The sequence below is a fragment of the Carcharodon carcharias genome, chromosome 7 (genome assembly GCF_017639515.1).
Source record: "Carcharodon carcharias isolate sCarCar2 chromosome 7, sCarCar2.pri, whole genome shotgun sequence".
Classification (NCBI taxonomy): domain Eukaryota; kingdom Metazoa; phylum Chordata; class Chondrichthyes; order Lamniformes; family Lamnidae; genus Carcharodon; species Carcharodon carcharias.
In genome coordinates, this window is record NC_054473.1 from 13,362,293 (window position 1) to 13,380,735 (window position 18,443).

Consider the following 18,443-nt stretch of genomic DNA (forward strand, 5'->3'; position numbering starts at 1 on the left):
AAAAGAGAGGTGGAGAAGTTTGGGGAGTGAATTCCAGAGCTTTGGGCCTTGGCAGCTGAAAACATACTGCCAATCATGCAGCAATTAAAATTGGGAATGTGCAAGAGGCCAGAATTAGATGCTCTTTTAAGATACTACAACACAGAATCACTTGCATGCCAAACAGCGTAAGCAGCAAGAGGCAGAGCTAAGCGATCCCACAACCAACGGATCTGTTCTGCAGTCCTGCCACATCCAGTCGTGAAAGGTGGTGGACAATTAAACAACTCACTGGAGGTAGAGGCTACACAAATATCCCCATCCTCAATGATGGGGGAGTCCAGCACATCAGTGCAAAAGATAAGGCTGAAGAATTTCCAACAATCTTCAGCCAGAAGTGCTGAGTGGTTGACCCATCTCTGCTTCTTCCAGAGGTACCCGGCATCACAAATGCTAATCTTCAGCCAATTTGATTCACTCTATCTGATATTAAGAAACAGCTGAAGGCACTGGATACTACAAAAGGCTATGGGTCCTGACAATATTCCAGCAATAGTACTGAAGACTTGTGCTCCAGAACTTGTCACGTCCTTAGCCAAGCTGTTCCAATACAGCTACAACACTGGCATCTAGCCTACAATGTGGAAGATTGCCCAGACATGTCCTGTACACAAAAACAGGACAAATCCAACCTGGTCAATTACTGCACCATCAGTCTACTCTCGATCATTAGCAAAGTGATCGAAGGGGTTATCAACAGTGCCATGAAGCAGCACTTGCTTAGCAATAACCTGCTCACTGATTCTGTTCTGCTGGGGCTCAGCTCCTGACCTCATTACAGCCTTGGTTCAAACATGAACAAAATTGCTTAACTCCAGAGGTGAGGTGAGAGTGACTACCGTTGACATCAAGGCAGCTTTTGACCAAGTGTGGTATCAAGAAGCCCTAGAAAAACTGGAGTCAATGGGAATCAGGGGGAAAACTCTCTGTTGGTTGAAGTCATACCTAGCATAAAGGAAGATGGTTGTGGTTGTTGGAGGTCAATCATCTCAGTTCCAGGACATCACTGCAGGGATTCCTCAAGGAAATGTCCTAGGCCCAACCATCTTCAGCTGCTTCATCAATGACCTTCCCTCCATCAAAAGGTCAGAAGTGGGGATGTTTGCTGATGATTGCATAATGTTCAGCACCATTCATGACTCCATAGATACTGAAGCAGTCCATGTCCAAATGCAGCAAGACCTGGACAATATTCGGGCTTGGACTGATGTGTGGCGCAAATGTTACTTGCCACTTAAATGCCAGGCTATGACCATCTCCAACAAGAGAGAATCTAACCATCACCACTTGACATTCAATGGCGTTACCATTGCTGAATCCCCCACTATCAACATCCTGGGGGTTACCATTGACCAGAAACTGAACTGGACTAGCCATATAAATACTGTGGCTACCAGAGAGGTCAGAGGCTAGGAATCCTGCAGCAAGTAACTCACCTCTTCACCTCCCAAAACCTGTCCGCCATCCACAAGACACAAATCAGGAGTATGATGGAATACTCTCCACTTTCCTGGATGAGTGCAGCTCCAACAACCATGAAAAGCTCGACAGCATCCAGGACAAATCTGCCTTCTCGATTGGCACCCCATCCACAAGCATTCACTCCCTCCACCACCGCAGACAGTGGCAACAGTGTGTACAATCCGCAGAATGGACTGCAGGAACTCATATAGACTCCCCAGACAGCACCTTCCAAACCCATGACCGTTACCATCCAGAAGGACGAGGGCAGCAGATACATAGGAACACCACCACCTGCAAGTTCCCCTCCAAGCCACACACCATCCTGACTCGGAAATATATCGCCATTCCTTCACAGTTGCTGGGTCAAAATCCTGGAACTCCCTCCCAAACAGCACTTTGGGTGTACCTACACCACATAGACTCCAGCGGTTCAAGAAGACAGCTCACCACCACCTTCTCGAGGTCAATTAGGGATGGGCAATAAATGTCATTTTAGTCAGCAAATTCCACATCCCATGAACAAATATAAAGATTAAAAAAGGATGCTGTTTAAAATTTACCACCTGCCCTAATTTCTCCTTATGTTGACCTGATAGCAAATAGTATTGATTATGCTCCTGTGAAGCATCTTGGGATGCTTAACTGAATTAAAGGAGCTACATTTATTTCTAGGCTGCTCACATTTCCAACTATCAATGAGAATGCAACATTGCAACACTCTTGACTGGAGAACCACAATATTAGCACAATACTGGTATTTGCGGTTGACTCAAAAATAGGTGGGAAGTCAAGTGGTGAGGATTGCACAAAGAGTCTACACAGAGACATAGACAGGTTAAGTGAATGGGCAAAAACTTGGCAGATGGAATATAAGGTGGGAAAATGTGAGATTATGCATTTTGGCAGGAAGGATAGAGGAGCTGAAACAAAAACAGAATTACCTGGAAAAATTCAGCAGGTCTGGCAGCATCGGCGGAGAAGAAAAGAGTTGACGTTTCGAGTCCTCATGACCCTTCGACAGAACTTCCAGTTCTGTCGAAGGGTCATGAGGACTCGAAACGTCAACTCTTTTCTTCTCCGCCGATGCTGCCAGACCTGCTGAGTTTTTCCAGGTAATTCTGTTTTTGTTTTGGATTTCCAGCATCCGCAGTTTTTTGTTTTTATTATTATTATTGTTATTATACAGGAGCTGAATATTATTTTAATGGAGAAAGACTGCAGAAAGCCACAGCACAAGGATTTGGGAGTCCTCGTGCATGAATCCCAAAAAGCTAACATACAAGTTCAGCAGGTAATAGGGAAGACAAACGGAATGTTGGCCTTCATTTCAATGGGAATGGAGTATAAAAATAGGTACGCCTTGCTAAAACTATACAAGGCACTAGTTAGAACATACCTAGAATACTGTGAATGGTTTTGGTCCCTTTATCTAAGGAAAGATATACTGGCATTGGAGGCAGTCCAGAGAAGGTTCACTAGGTTGATCCCAGGGACAGAGGGATTTTCTTGTGACGAGAGGTTGAGCAGGTTGTGCCTGTACTCATTGGAGTTTAGAAGGTGGTGACCTTATTGAAACATGTAAGCTTCTTAGGGGGCTTGACAGGGTAGACACTGAGAGGTTATTTCCCCTGTGTCTAGGACCAGAGGGCAAAATCTCAGAGTAAGGGGTCGCCCATTTAAGATAGAGATGAGGAGGAATTTCTTCTCTCAGAGGGTAGTGAATCTGTGGAATTCTTTACCGCAGAGGGCTGTAGAAGCTGGGTTGTTAAGTATATTCAGGGCTGAGACAGACAGATTTTTAATCAGTAAGGGAATCAAGGGTTATGCGGAAAAGGCAGGAAAGTAGAGTTGAGGTTTATCAGATCAACCATGACCTCATTGAATGGCGGAGCAGCCTCGATGGGCCGAATGGCTTACTTCTGCTCCTACATCTTATGGTCTATAGTACCAGGCACACACATACAAGATTTTACCCCTTGCGATGAACCCAAGGTTTATAAAAGAATGAAATGCTGCTATAATCTGGGATGGTTTTAGGAAATAGAAATTATTTGGCAAGCAATACAATTTTAAGATCTCAAAGTGTAGACATGGAAAGATTTTGTGTGTTTATCATATAAAATGGATACCTGTTTAAAGACACTATTGTGCACATGATATAGACATTTTAAACAGATACATAACAATCACTATTAACAGTTGCTTAGTAGTTCAGGGCTTGAATATTGATGAAAAAAAGACAAGTTGGCAAAGCTTTTTGTTTTGCACTCATTAGGACAAACACAACAATTTATACGATAGGAGAAAAGGGTGCTGATTGGCTGGCAAATCAACTCTGATTGGCTGAGGCATTGTCATTGAGAAAACAACCCTATTGCTTGGCATTCTTGCGTTTGTCCTGATGAGTACAAGATCAAAAGCTTTGGCAGCACATCTATCTTTTCAACAATAATCATTATTAATTACAAGTACGTTTTAACATAGATAAGTATGTTTTGGTGCATTTTGCTAGGCAGAAGAAAGAGGCCATTTAATCCTTTGAAAATACAAGGTTAAATAGGATAGAGGAGCAATGGAATCTAGGGGTACAGATATACAAATCAATAAAAGTACTGACACAGGTTAACCAAGATCTATTCTGAAGGTAAAACAAAAATAGAAATACCTGGAAAAACTCAGCAGGTCTGGCAGCAACGGCGGAGAAGAGCAAAGTTGATGTTTCGAGTCCTCATGACCCTTCAAAGGAACCAAGTAGAAATGGGAAAGGGGTGAAATATAAGCTGAGTTTTTCCAGGTATTTCTATTTTTGTCAAAAACAAAAACAGAATTACCTGGAAAAACTCAGCAGGTCTGGCAGCATCGGCGGAGAAGAAAAGAGTTGACGTTTTGAGTCTTCATGACCCTTCGACAGAACTGATTTGTTTTTATTTCTATTTTTGTTTTGGATTTCCAGCATCTGCAGTTTTTTGTTTTTATTATCTATTCTGAAGGTGTTTGATAGAGTGGATGTAGAGATGTTTCCACTTATACGGATGTCCAAACCTAGGGACATCAATATGAGATATTCATTATTAAATCCAACAAGGAATTAGTGAGAAATTTCTTTATCCACAGAGTGGTTAGAATGTGGAATTGCTACCAAATGGAATTATTGAGACAAAAAGCATAAATGCATTAAGGGGAAGTTTGTTAAGCACATGAGGGAGAAAGGAATTGAAGGATATGGTGAGAGGCTGAGATGAAGTAAGTTAGGAAGAGGCTTGTGTGGAGCATAAACAGCAGCATATACACATTGGACAAAATTGCCTGTTCCTATGCTGTAAAATTTGGTGTAATTCTATATAAATGCTTTTTGATTAAACAGTACCACTCCTGTCAATATTACTCATTGAAGTTAAAGATTTAAACAACTTGTGGAAATAATCACAGCTCCATGTGTTTGAATAGGTTTACAATCTGTTTCAATCTTTTTGATAGTTAATCTAACTCCTCACATTTTTCTGGCCCTAAATAAACTGAAGCCATCTAACAGAAGGAAGTCATGGAATTATCACATGGTGTGATAACATATCAACTGACAATACTTCTCCTTTCCAATTGCTGCCCTTCAGAAAATAAGGGAAAACATGGATAAGTGATAGACAAATAGTTGGTTATGATTCTAGACACATTCCTAATGTTTTATCCATTGTAGATTATTTCTGAAGTCAAAGTTTGTTTGGCTCCCAATAACTATGTGACTAATCCTATTGATGCACCTATGTGCAAGGCAGTATTTAAACACAAACTTTTAAATGTTACATGTCAACATTTTATACCAGTTACAGTCATTTCTTTCTTAAAGTATCATGCCTTGGGGTTACTATTAAAGACAAGAAGCTTTGACAATGCTTTCTACTGCTGCTCATCTACACCAACTGAACCACATCCACAGGAACTAGTTCATTGCCACATAACTATGTCAGGGTATCAGAAGCCCTCAACTAAGGTTGGTCCCAAAAGGGAAGAAAACATTATATTCTCTCAATCATTAAAAATACCTATGCAATCTTTTACATAGGCACACTGCATTTGGCTTTGATATAAGTTGTGTTATGCAACCCAGATGTGAAACTATTCTGCGTACAATAAAACTGTTTTTATATTGTTGATGTTTAAATTTAGCTTCTGGAGGATATATGCTGTAAAATCGGATCTACAAGTCCACCCTCAGATAAGGAAGACTGATTCAGTAATGTCAACACCACTCTTGGAATCCATTCTACGGGATTGAGGCTTACTTTAGGAGGTAGGGTCCGAGCTATTTGACCATAAATTGTTTCTGATCCCAAGTTGCTTCCAGCTCCGTATCCCCTCCATCATCAAAATTTCTTATTTCATCTCCATAACATCACCCTTCTTCAGCCCTGCCTCAGCCCATCTGATGCTGAAATCCTTATACATACTTTTCTTACTTCCAGACTCAACTACACAATATCCTCATGGCCGGTGGCCCATCTTCCACCCTCCTTAGACCCCAGGTCCTTCAAAACTTTGCCCTGCACCAAGTCCTGCTCACAATTCACCCCTATTCTACTGACCTAGCAACCATTCAGATTTAAAATTCTCATCCATATATTCAACTTCCCTTATGGTGTCTCCCCTCCCTATCTCTGCAACTTCCTCCAGCCCGACATCCTTTAGAGAACTCTGTATTTCTCCAATCCTGGCCCCTAGTGCGTTCCAATATCCTTCACCTCACCATTGGTAGTCCACTGTCCTAACCTAAACTCTGAAATTCCCTCCGCAAACCTGTCTGCCTCTCTATTCCTTTAAGATACTCCTTAAAAGCTAGCTCTTTGACCAAGCCTTTTGGGCATTTGACCTCTTTATGTGGCCCAGTGTCAAATATTGTTTGATAATACTCCTGTGAAGCACCTTAGGACATTTTACTCCTTTAAAGGTGCTTTACGAATACAAATTTTTGTTCTTTTTGTTGGGTCCACTGTCCCAGCTTGACATTCACTGCAGTATGATTGTGACAGCACCATGGGTGTACCCAGACCACATGGACTTCAGTGGTTCAAGAAGGCATCTCATCACCACACCCTTAAGGGCAATTAAGGACAGGCAGCAAGTGCTGGCCTGGCCAACGACGCCCACACCCCATGAAAGGATAAAAAAAAGTCCAGCTTTTAATATCAGCAAGACGACAGCCAGTGGATCGCAGTGGGCAGAGATCAGGGCATGGGCTTTTAAATGTTTGCTTGTTTCAGGATGTGAGCAATGTTTTGTTTTCAATCTGGCATTGAGTGGCGTCGCCAAAGTTCTGAATTCAGTTTCACAACTTGCTAAGGCATGAATTGAACCCACATCCTATGGGGTACTGATCCAGCACCATGAACACTAGCCTCTACTGTAAATGCCTGGGCATGGAGCTTCAAATCTGTTAAAGGGGAGCCACGTTGCAAATCACTATAACTTGGGCCAAACCGTACAGCTTCTCCGCTCTCCTTTCCCTACCCAGAAGGGTAAAAACTGGGAAATAAGAATACTGGGCTGAACTGGTCTTGTAATCTATCTAACCACAACACACCCTCTCCAAATCCACAAGATCCTATTTAAATATGCAGATCAGGCTCCAACTTCAGGATGTCTCAAAGTGCTTTACAACCAACAAAGTACTTTTTAAAGCAAAGTCACTTGTTATCGTGTCAAAAACACAGCAATCAATTTGCAGACTCCCACAAACAGCAATCATAAAATTGACCAGATCATCTATTTTGGAAAGGTTGGATAGACTAGACTTGTATCTGCTGGAGTTTAGAAGAGTAAGAGGCAACTTGATTGAAACACATAAGATCCTGAGGGGTCTTAACAGGGTGGATGTGGAGAAGATGTTTACTCTTGTGGCAGAATCTAGAACTAGGAGTCACTGTTCAAAAATAAAGGGTCACCCATTTAAGAGAGAGATGAAGAAAAATTTTTTCTTTCAGAGGGTCGTGAGTTTTTGGAACTCTCTCCCTCAAAAGGCGTTGGAAGCAGAGTTCTTGAATATTTTTAAGGCAGAGGTGGATAGATTCTTGATTAACAAGGGGGCGAGAGGTTATCGGGGGTAGACGGGAACATGGAGTTGAGGTTACATTCAGATCAGCGATGACTTTATTGAATGGCAGAGCAGGCAAGAGGGGCCGAATGGCCTACTCCTGTTCCTAATTCATATCTTCATATTTTCTTAGATGTTGATTGAGGGATAAATATTGGCCAGAACACCAGGAATAACTCCCCTAGTCTCCTTCAAAATAGTCCCCTGGGATTATTAACATCCACCTGAGAGACAGTAGATGGGGCCTTGGTTTAATGTCTGATCTGAAAACAGCACATCCAATAGTGTTCCCCCAGTACAGCTTTGGCAATTTTGGACAAGTTGCATGTTGTGATATGAACTTGGTTTGGGTTCTAGCACTTGTACTTCATTTAAGGGACTCATGCTTAGGCTGCCACTCTGACACTATTATTGGAGGTGCTACAGTGTTGAAGTTTCTATCCTTGGAATGCATTTTTTAACAGTAATCCTTTTTACCTGCTCAGGAGGGCATTAATGCTGTGATAGATTGGTATTCTTGGATTGGCATTCTGAAAGGATGAGACTAAAGAACGGACTATAGAAATTTCTTCTTCCCAATATATCTTTGGTCTGGTTTTGATGCAGTTATGGATCACTGGTTAAACAGAATGGTAGGTGATCTGCCAAGAGATGATTGACCAGATCATTGACAAATCCCTGATTTTTGACAGTGTTATTGTGAACATTTCAGATTAACCCACATGCAAGAAACAATCTGTTACAATCTTAAAGTTCACCTTAGCATTTACAGCAATGCACAAAGAGCATCTGAGAACAGAACACACCTGGATGTTGTAACTGGCTTATCCACCCAACAATTATACAATTATGGTGGTTAATTGTAGCAAAATGTCCTATTATACCCATGAGATAATTATCCTCTTATATCATCGCCTGCCCTCACTTATGTCTGGGCTGGAGCTCCAGTTCAGCTTGGTATTTAGACTATTTGTATGAGCATTCTGCTAGAATAACAATGAAGAACTGGTGGCAGACTCTTATCTACATAAAGACAAGTCTTTTTCAACAACATTTTGCAAACGCTTGACCTCCATCACTTACAAGGGAAAGGGCAGAAGGTGCATGGGAATATCATTATCTCCAAGTCATACACTATCCTCCCTTGGAAATGTATCACCATTCTTTCTTTGTGGCTGGCTCAAAGTCCTGGAGCACCCAACCTAACCTAGAACTGCGGGAGTACTCTCACGTCACGGCCTGAAGCTGTCCTGGAAGAAGGCACACTCCTGCCTTCCCAAGGGCTGTGGGAAATGGGCAATAAATGCTGGCCTTGCTACTGACACCTTTATCCCACAAATGAGTACAAATAAATACAAACATAAGAAATAAGAACTGGAATTGGCCATTCGGCCCTTCAAGCCTGGTCTACCATGGCTGATCTTCTCCCTCAACTCCACCTTCCTGTACAATAACATAACCTTTAATTCTTTTAGCAACCAAAATACTATTGGCCTCTAGCTGTCTTGTAAATACTCAATGGCTAAACATCCACAAGCCTCTGGTATAGAGTATTCCGATTCACTTTTGAGTGAAGAAGTTTCTCTTCAGCTCAATCCTAAATGGTTGATCCCTTATTCTGAGACTGTCAAGCCCCTCTAGAAGAGTGAGAGGTAACCTAATTGAAACTAATAAAATTCTTGAGGAAATACAGGCCAAGTCTGCTCCATCTCTCTTCATGGGACAATCCTCTCATCCCAGAACCAATCTAGATAAATACCAATGCACATTCACTACTCTCATGAACTGCAACAGTGAAGGAGATGCAACACCTACGCTTTCACCTCCTTCCTTCTCACCATCCGGGACTCCAAACGTTCCTTTCAGGTGAAACAGCAATTTACATGTACTTCTTTCAGTTCAGTATACTGTACTTGCTGCTCACAGCGTCCTCTATTTAAGGAGATCAAATGCAGATTGGATGAATGCTTTGCTGAATACCTTCATTCTAACCCTCAGCTTCCAGTTACTTGCCATTTTAATTTTCCATTCCGCTCCCATTCTAACCTCTCAGTTCTCACTATTCCAATGAAACTCAATAGAAGGCACCTCATCCTTCGCTTAGACATGCTACAACTTTCTGGGCTCAACACTGAGTTCAACAATTTCAACTCCTAACTAGTGCTCCTATTTTTTCAGACAGCAGATGCTGGTAGTGATTCCACTGTTGCCATTATTATCCCATTCTGCCCTTTGGCTTTGCGTCACCATCTCCTTTGACACTTAAACCACTCCTCCAGCCTAGCACAGACCTTTGCTCCTGAGTATTGCTGGAAAAAAAGACATGTCTAAGCTTTTTGTGTTGCACTCACCAGGACACTCGCAATAATACCAATATAAGGGGAAAACAACAATTTATACTGTATGTGAAGAGAGTGTCAATTGGTTGGCAAATGGCATTGCCATGGAGAATGGACCACTGATGATAACTGACAATTAACTGCCAAGCATTGTTTGAAATTTAAACCAGGCAGCTTGACCCTGATTGGTCAAGGCATTTCCCTGAGGAATGAGTCAGTGAATGGCTGTCGCTTATTTTGTTCAGCTGAAACAAGGGCAATGTGAGTACATGTTCCTTCTGTCTGCCAAGAACAAGGACCTGTGTATTAATATATGTAGCTTCCAGTACAGGCAAATGCACCACATTGCGAGGCTGACTGACGACCTTAAATTGGTTGTCAGCGTAATTCTTAGCATGTTGAGGATTATTTAGCAAATGTTGTCCAATCGCAGAGTCACATCTAATGTTAGACACTGTGTTTTGAGTTTTGCAAACGCTAGATGGTTGGGTACAGTCTGCACCCTGCCCATTGCGAACAGCAGCTGGGACATGCTGCTTGATACAATCCAACAGTCTTTGGGACATACAGCCTACATACCAAGCATCACACTGGCACTGAAGTTCATATACCACATTACTCATTTGAGTGATAGGCAGAATGTCTTTTTGGCTTGATGACAGCATCCTGTTAGTGGCAAATACCACTCATGTTGCTACTGCATTGTAGCAGTGTGAAATAGCTAGTTTCACCTGGTGCTGAAATTTTGAGATTTTGAGATACCTTGCCCTGCCAAAAATCTGGGGCTTTTCCTCATTTCTATTGGAAACAATGTGAGCCATTCAGGCCTGGGAGTCCCTGTCGCTAAATCTGATTGTTGAGTTATTTTACAGTTGCCTAGTTGATTGACAAAGAAAGGTTCCCCCTACAACTCTTCTTCGCCTCTTTCAGTCTTCTCCCCATTCAATTCAAGCTGGCACTTTGCTTTACACTCATGGATAATTATATTTTTGCCCCTGCCACTAAACTGAAGCAGCTTTAATCAAAGTCTCAAATTGCGTTCTGTAACCATGACCATAATGCGCTATCACTCCTGAACTTCATCATCTCTCTGCGGCCTTTGACACGCTCAACCACAGTAGCCTCCTCCAACATCTATCATTCAGCTGAGTAGGACTGCCCTCGCCTCAGTCCACTATTAACCATCCATTTGTGGCCACAGAATGTCATGCATTGGCTTCTCTTCTTGTCCCCAAATCCTTCAAGTTGGAGACCCCCAATGATCTAGCTATGACCCCTTCCTCCATCTCATCCACATGCAGTCCCTAAGCAGCATCATCTAAAGACATGACATTATATTCCACGTTTATGTTCTATCACCACCCCTTCTCTCTACTGTCTCTGTGTTGGCAGCCTTGGATGAGCCACAATATCCTCCAATTAAATATTGGGAAGACCAAAGCCATTGGCTGGAATTTTCTGGCCCCATTGGTGTCAGGTATCATGGCGGGTGGGAAGGGACAAAATGGCAAGAAGGCCAAAAATTGGTTTCTCGCCATCGTGAAACCATTTTGCAATCGTCCTCTTCACCTGTTAATTGCGGGCCGCATTTTAATGTATTTGCATCTAATTATAAGCCCTGCTCACCGGAAGCAGCCCTCAGGTCAAATTTACCGCTCACATTGGCATGACTTCAGAATGACAAGCTTCATGACTGCCTTTAAAAGACGTGCACCTGGTGACCTGAACTTCAAGGGGAACTCGGAGGTGAGTGCACACAATTTTGCGCAGCGCTCATAAACGTCGCCCGTAGGACATTGAGGAAGAGACCCCGCGCATTCGTCAGGGGGCGGGGTCACAGGCAAGTCACTTTTTACTGGCTGGCTTTCAGTGTGGAGCTGGGGCAAGGGCTCCAGTGCAGGTCAGGCCAGGGCAGGGGCGATGGGGGGGATAAGGCAGAACAGGCTAGGTGGGGGGGTGGCTGGGGTGAGAGGGGAGTGAGGGAAGCAGCCATGCGCTTGGAAAAGCTTGTCAAAAGTGAGCATTCTTCCGCAGCTGAGACTGTTCAGCAGCAGCTCCATTGACATGCTTGTAGTCGGAGCCTCTGAAACTTTTCTGCCCACTCAAGCAACACAAAAACATGCAAGTGCCACCAAATGCTCCAAAACCTTTCACCCCTTGGGCACAGACTGCAAATTAATGTGCGTTTTAAGGGGCAGTAGAGCAATTAGCTGACTGGGCAAGTTGTACAATCCCCTTGTGAAAGGTGGCCATGGCACAGTCACTGGTAGAGGCACTCAGAGCCCCTTACAATACCTTTATTAATGTTTGGACCAGTACCCATTATGGTTCAAGCTAACAGCGCAGCCTAGCAGTGCAGGTTAGGAGAATGTCAGCACCTGAGCTGAGAGCAGAGTATGCAGTCCAGTGGCTGAAGCTGCTACCAATCGGTCAAGTGGAGTGAGGTTGAGCTGGGTGGGGTTTCGGGCAGCCATGAAGTGAACTACACACTGGTCATCCACTCTCCTGCATGCTTAACCAAGATTTAACCAAGAGAGATTCTTAGTGCACCCATGCTAACCCACGCATCTCTGTCTTCGATGCTGCGGGAGGAGAACATCAGGATCATGGAGCCTGGTTATTTAACAGTATATCTAATGGCTTACAGGGAGCTGAGAAGAAGAAGGGAGTGGCAGAGGCATCTGGCTCAACAAAGGGAGGAGGACCTCCCTCATGATGAAGGGGTGGCAGGGCCTGCTGCACACGCAGCTGAAGATCCACAGAGAGCCATCGCATGAAGGCATTTCGCTAGACCCAGGATCTATAGATGGTGTGTATCATTCCTTCAGATGATCAAGAACCAATGTCGCTGAAGACCGAGCATGTCTCAGGAACTGGTCGGTCACATATGCCACCTACTGCAGGATTTGGGGACACGGAGGGCATCCACTGCCCAATGCCATGAAAGTGACCACGGGGCACAATATTTACGCCAGTGGCTCCTTCCAGGACTCCACAGGTGATCTGTGCGGGTTCTCGCAAGCCTCCCGGCACAAGTGTGTCCAGGAGGTCACGGCTGCCATCTTTGCCTGGACACAGAACTTTGTGCATTTCGACCGGGATCAGGAAAGCCAGGAAGCAAGAGCACTGGGATTTGTGCAGATCTCAGGTCTCCCACAGGTGCAGGGTGCCATCGACTGCACTCGGGTGGCACTTAGATCTCCTTGGCAACAAGTGGTCAATTACGTCAACCACAAGGGCTTCCGCTCGCTGAATGTTCAGCTGGTGTGCGGCCACCACAAACGCATCCTGCAGGTCTGTGCACGATTCCCAGGGACCGTCCATGACTCCTACATCCTTAGCAGGCCTCAGATACCTGACATCTTCCAGGGTCCACAGAGGCTGCAGGGTTGACTCATCGGGGACAAGGGCTGCCCACAGAGGACGTGGCTGGTGACACCCATGTGGCGGCCTCAGGCTGCAGCAGAGAGACGGTGTAATGAGGCTCATGCCGCGACCCAGACTTTGGTGGAGCAAACGATAGGCATTTTGAAGATGAGGTTCCGGTGCCTCAGCAGGTCTGGTAGAGCACTACAATACAGTCCCCAGAGGGTGGTGCGCATCATCGTCACTTGTTGCTTCCTCCACAGCCTGGCACTGCAACAGGGTTGGACCTGGCTGAGGAGGAGATTGAGGAGCTGCATGTATCCTCCGATGAGGAGGACATCAAAGGGAATGACGTTAATAGGGTCCTCAAAGGCGAGGATGCCAGCAATGAGGCCATCACTCTAGCCAGACGAGGCAGGTTCACTTGGAAGGCCCACATAGCTGCCAGATTCATGGAGGATGATGATGAGGTACGGTGAATGTTTGACTCCTGTGTGGCTGATGGCAGTGCACGACCTGCTAAAGATGTAAGAGTTGTGGACACTCAGGCTCATGTCATGGAGATGCAGCAGAGAGGCCCTAATAGTAGCTAGATTCTAGGAGGATGATGACGACATGCAGGGAGGACAATCCATTGATCTTCACACAGCCTCTGTGAATGTCTGACTCCTGTCTGGCTGAGCTCCTGTGCGCCTGTCATCAGGGTCATATCATGGACTTGCTCCTGTGAAACTTTAAAATGCACCTGATTCTTTGTCAGCCTTCAGCATCTGACCCCTTCAGGCGCAGAGAAACTGGTTACAGATACTGAAGAGATGGGAGGGCGGAAGCCAGCCCCCCCCAAAGGTGCTGAGAGCGCACAGGGAGTGAGGGAACTCTGTGACACCTGCCCACGGCATTCTGGCAGCAATGACAAGCACCATCAAAGCGCAGGTATCACTAAAGCACCCAGTGAGTGTGAAACCGGATCATCACTTTGCTCTGCACAGGGAAGAGACCCTGGACTGAGACACTTGACTTTATCTTGTGCAGGAACCAAGGTTTCACATCTGGGTGACAGAGACACTGCTCATCATAACAAGGAGACATAGACAAGGAGGAATTCTTGGGAATTTATTTACAATAGTGAACATTAAGTACAAGTGATTGACACCCGTGCCCAGGCTGTGCAAATACATCTTCTTAACCTCCCTAACCCTGCCGATACATCTTGGTGTTCTCAGGCATCCACTGTGGAGGTGGAGGCAGCCTGCTGACTGCAACACCCTGTCCAAGATGACCTAGATGGGCGTCCTCTGGAGAGCTGAGACCTGGAGGGCCTAGGCCTGCTTTTGGGGTCCTGCTGTGTGGCAATGGCATCCTCCTTGGTCTGTGGAGCTGGAGCTGTTAATGTCACAGGAAGACGGAAGTCGGATGGGCCAGGCACTCCCGGAGTCGACTGGGTGAATGGCCCCAGGGTGTGCGCCTGCTGCTCCTCCTCCCTATAGGTGCCCAAGGGCCCCAGGCTGATACCTTGAGGAGAAGGGGGAGCTGAATTGAAACTGAGCTGCCCCACACCCCTCTCACGTTGACACTGTTGGAGGCCAACAATGGCATTAGTGATGGAGTTCAGCCCATGCAGCAGTGCAGGACAGATATCCTAGACCAAGGTCTCCATGGCAGTTGCCATGGACCCAGTGTTGACCTCGGTGCGTTGGTATGCCAGCACTTTCACCTCAGGCTGAAGGCGGACAGACTCCTCCTATCTGAGGAGTGCAACAGACATCCCTTCCTGAAGTTCCCAAGCTTGCCTTTGCAGCTCCAGCAACTGAGGCATGACCAAGTCCACAGGCTTGTCATCTGATTTGGACTCAGCAAATTTCTGGCCTCCGGCGGTCCTCCGAGTGTCAGAAACCTGGGAAGTCCCTGCCGCTGCCTGCTGTGGATCAGACAGTGCGTTGTACCCACCAGATTTTGACCCTAAGGCTACTTGGGAACTAGGTCTCACTGAGGTGTGTGTCTCTGCACTGGTGGAGGGTGTGGGTGAGCGCTGTGATGGGTCGTCACTTAGGGTGTCATCAGATTCTTCTTCTGAGGTGTCTTCGGGGCTTGAGTCGAGGACCTGACTCATGGGCCCCCTCGTCTGCTCCCCAAATGTGCCTGTGAAAGCAAGGAAAAATAATTAGTGCATGGCAGGGGACTGCGGAACAGGGGAACTCACTCACAGCATGGTCATCTGATGGATATTGCACTGCTGGGTCTTCACTTGGTTGAGCACTGCCGACCTTATCATCAGCATAGGAGTGGTTCAGATCGTCGCCGGCCAGCTGGATGACTCTATTTTCAAAGTCTGTGAGGACCTTGTCCACCAGTCTGTGATCTCTCTCTTTTGTTGTGTGCCAGCTTGTCCAGAATGAATACAGATGGGGAGAGTGTAAGCAGGACTCCTGCCAGGCCAGATGAGAAGGATGCCTGGCATGTGTGGGTGGTGAGTGGTGCCATGGAAGGGATGAGGTCTGATCCACAGGGCAGATGAAGGTGTGTTTGAGAGAGTGAATGGTGATGTCCCTTGAACTGTCAATGACTAAGATCCCTGTGGATGTGTGAGTTGAGAGTGATGAGAAGAGTAACTTACCCTGGTGGTACAGAGGAGACCATTCATCCTCTTTCGGCACTGGGTGACTGTCCTCTTTTGCAGGGCGTTGGCACTGACCGCCACTACCACCGTCTCCCCTGCTGGATTGGTGACCTTGCTTGCTGGTCTTCGCCCAGAGCGCGGGTAGAAGACTATATAGCAGGCTTCCACTATGTCCGGATGGCGCCCAAAGGAGGAGTTGTTAAATTTGGGGGCCTGTTTCCTCCCTTTAGCAGCCATGGCTTTGCAGCAGCTTCCGATCCTTTAGAGAGAAGTAGCTCTGTGCAGAGGCGCCCTTTAAATATGACGCCTGGATTACTGAAGGTCTGAGGTGATGGTGGGGTGGGAGAATCAGCACCACCCCACCAGCGATCCGGTGTGTTTCCCGGGGATGCATTATTAATGAGGCAGCACGTGCGGGAATGGAACAAAACAGCGTGAAAACCCACCACTGCAGCCGATGGGTAAAACGTTCTTTTTCCCCTCACTACCATACTTGGTGCAAACCTGAGACAATTCCGCCCATTAGCTTCGGTCCCCACCAAATGCTCTCCCCATTGATCTTTGCGTCCCCCCCCCGCCCCCAACCCCAGGCCACTGTCTTAGACTGTTTCAGACTGTTGTCAAACTCGGTATCCTATTTGACCCTGAGCTGAGCTCCTGGCCCCACACTTGCAACTCTGTAAGATCACTGGTCTGAGCCCTGCATTAGCCCATCTGCTGCTGAAAACTTCAGCCATGCATTTTTACCTTCAAGCGCACCTAATCCAACACACTCTTTGTTAGCCTCATTTCATCTATTCAATATGAATTTGAGCCCATCCAAAACTCTGCTGTCCTCCTCCTAACCTAAGTCCCAATACCTTGCTCGCTGACCAACATTGGCTTCTGCTACGGCAAATTTACAATTCTCATTCTCAAATCCCTCCATGCCCTCACCCCTCTCTATGTATACAAGCTCCTCATGCCTTACAACCCTCCATTGAAGTGTGTTTCTCAAAGTCTTGCTTCTAAAACATCCATCTGTTCCCTTTCGTCCCACACCCCACCTCCCCACACACACACACACCATTGGTGGCTGTGTCTTCAGTCACCTAATCCCTAAGTCCTCTTTGACTTCCACCTCTCTCTCTTCCTTTGAGGCCTTCTTATCTGATCACGTACCTGCAAAGCCTTGGAATGTTCACCTGCGTTAAGAGACTATATAAATGTAGTTGTTGATGTTTGTGACTTCCTCATGCATGAGATATTAGAACAAAAGTCTTATTGAAAACCAATAAATGAAACATAGAGGGTTTCTCCTGAACTGTATGATGCTGTGTGATGTCACATAAGGCACAAATTGCACTACACGTTCCTGATTTTTGCACTTATTTTTATTCATTCATGGGATGCGGGTGCTATTGGCTTGGCCAGCATTTATTGCCCATCCCTAATTGCCCTAGCAAAGGTGAGCTGCCTTCTTGAACCATGAAGTCCATGGGCTCTAGTGCTGTTAGGGCAGGATTTCCAGGATTTTGACCCAGCGACACTGAAAGAACGGCGATATATTTCCAAGTCAGGATGGTGAGTGGCTTGGAAGAAAACTTCCAGGTGGTGGTGTTCCCACGTGTCTGCTAGCCTTATCCTTCCAAATGGTATGGTCGTGGTTTTGAAGGTACTATCTAAGGAGCCTCGGTGAGTTCCTACAGTGTACCTTGTAGATGGCACACACTGCTGCCACTGTGCATCGGTGGAGGGAATGAATGTTTGTGGATGGGGTTCCAATCAAGTGGGCTGCTTTGTCCTGGATAGTGTTGAACTTCTCGAGTGTCTTTGGAGCTGCACTCACCAAGGCAAGTGGAGGATATTCTATCACACTCCTAACTTCTGCCTTGTAGATGGTGGACAGGATTTGGGGAGTCAGGAGGTGAGTTACTTGTTGCACAATTCCCAGCTTCTGACCTACTCTTGCGCCCACAGTATTTATATGGCTAGTCCAGTTCAGTTTCTGGTCAATGGTTATCCCCAGGATGTTGATAGTGGGGATTCAGCGATGGTAATGCCATTGAATGTTAAGGGGTGATGGTTAGATTCTCTCTTGTTGGAGATATGACCATAATACATAGGATCAGAAGTAGGCCATTCGGCCCATCATGTCTGCTCTGCCATTCAATGAGATCACGACTGATCTGATAATCCTCAACTCCACTTTCTTGCCTTTTCTCCATAACCCTTGATTCCCTCACTGATTAAAAATCTGTCCATCTCTGCCTTGAATATACGTAACAACCCAGCCTCTAAAGCCCTCTGTGGTAAAGAATTCTTTAGATTAACTACCCACTGAGAGAAGAAATTCCTCCTCATCTCTGTTTTAAATGGGCGCCCCCTTAATCTGAGATCATGCCCTCTGGTTCCAAACTCTCCCACAAAGGGAAACAACCTCTCAGTATCTACCCTGTCAAGCACCCTAAGAATCTTATATGTTTCAATAAGGTCACCTCTCATTCTTCTAAATTCCAGTAAGTACAGGCCCAACCTACTTAACCCCTTCCCA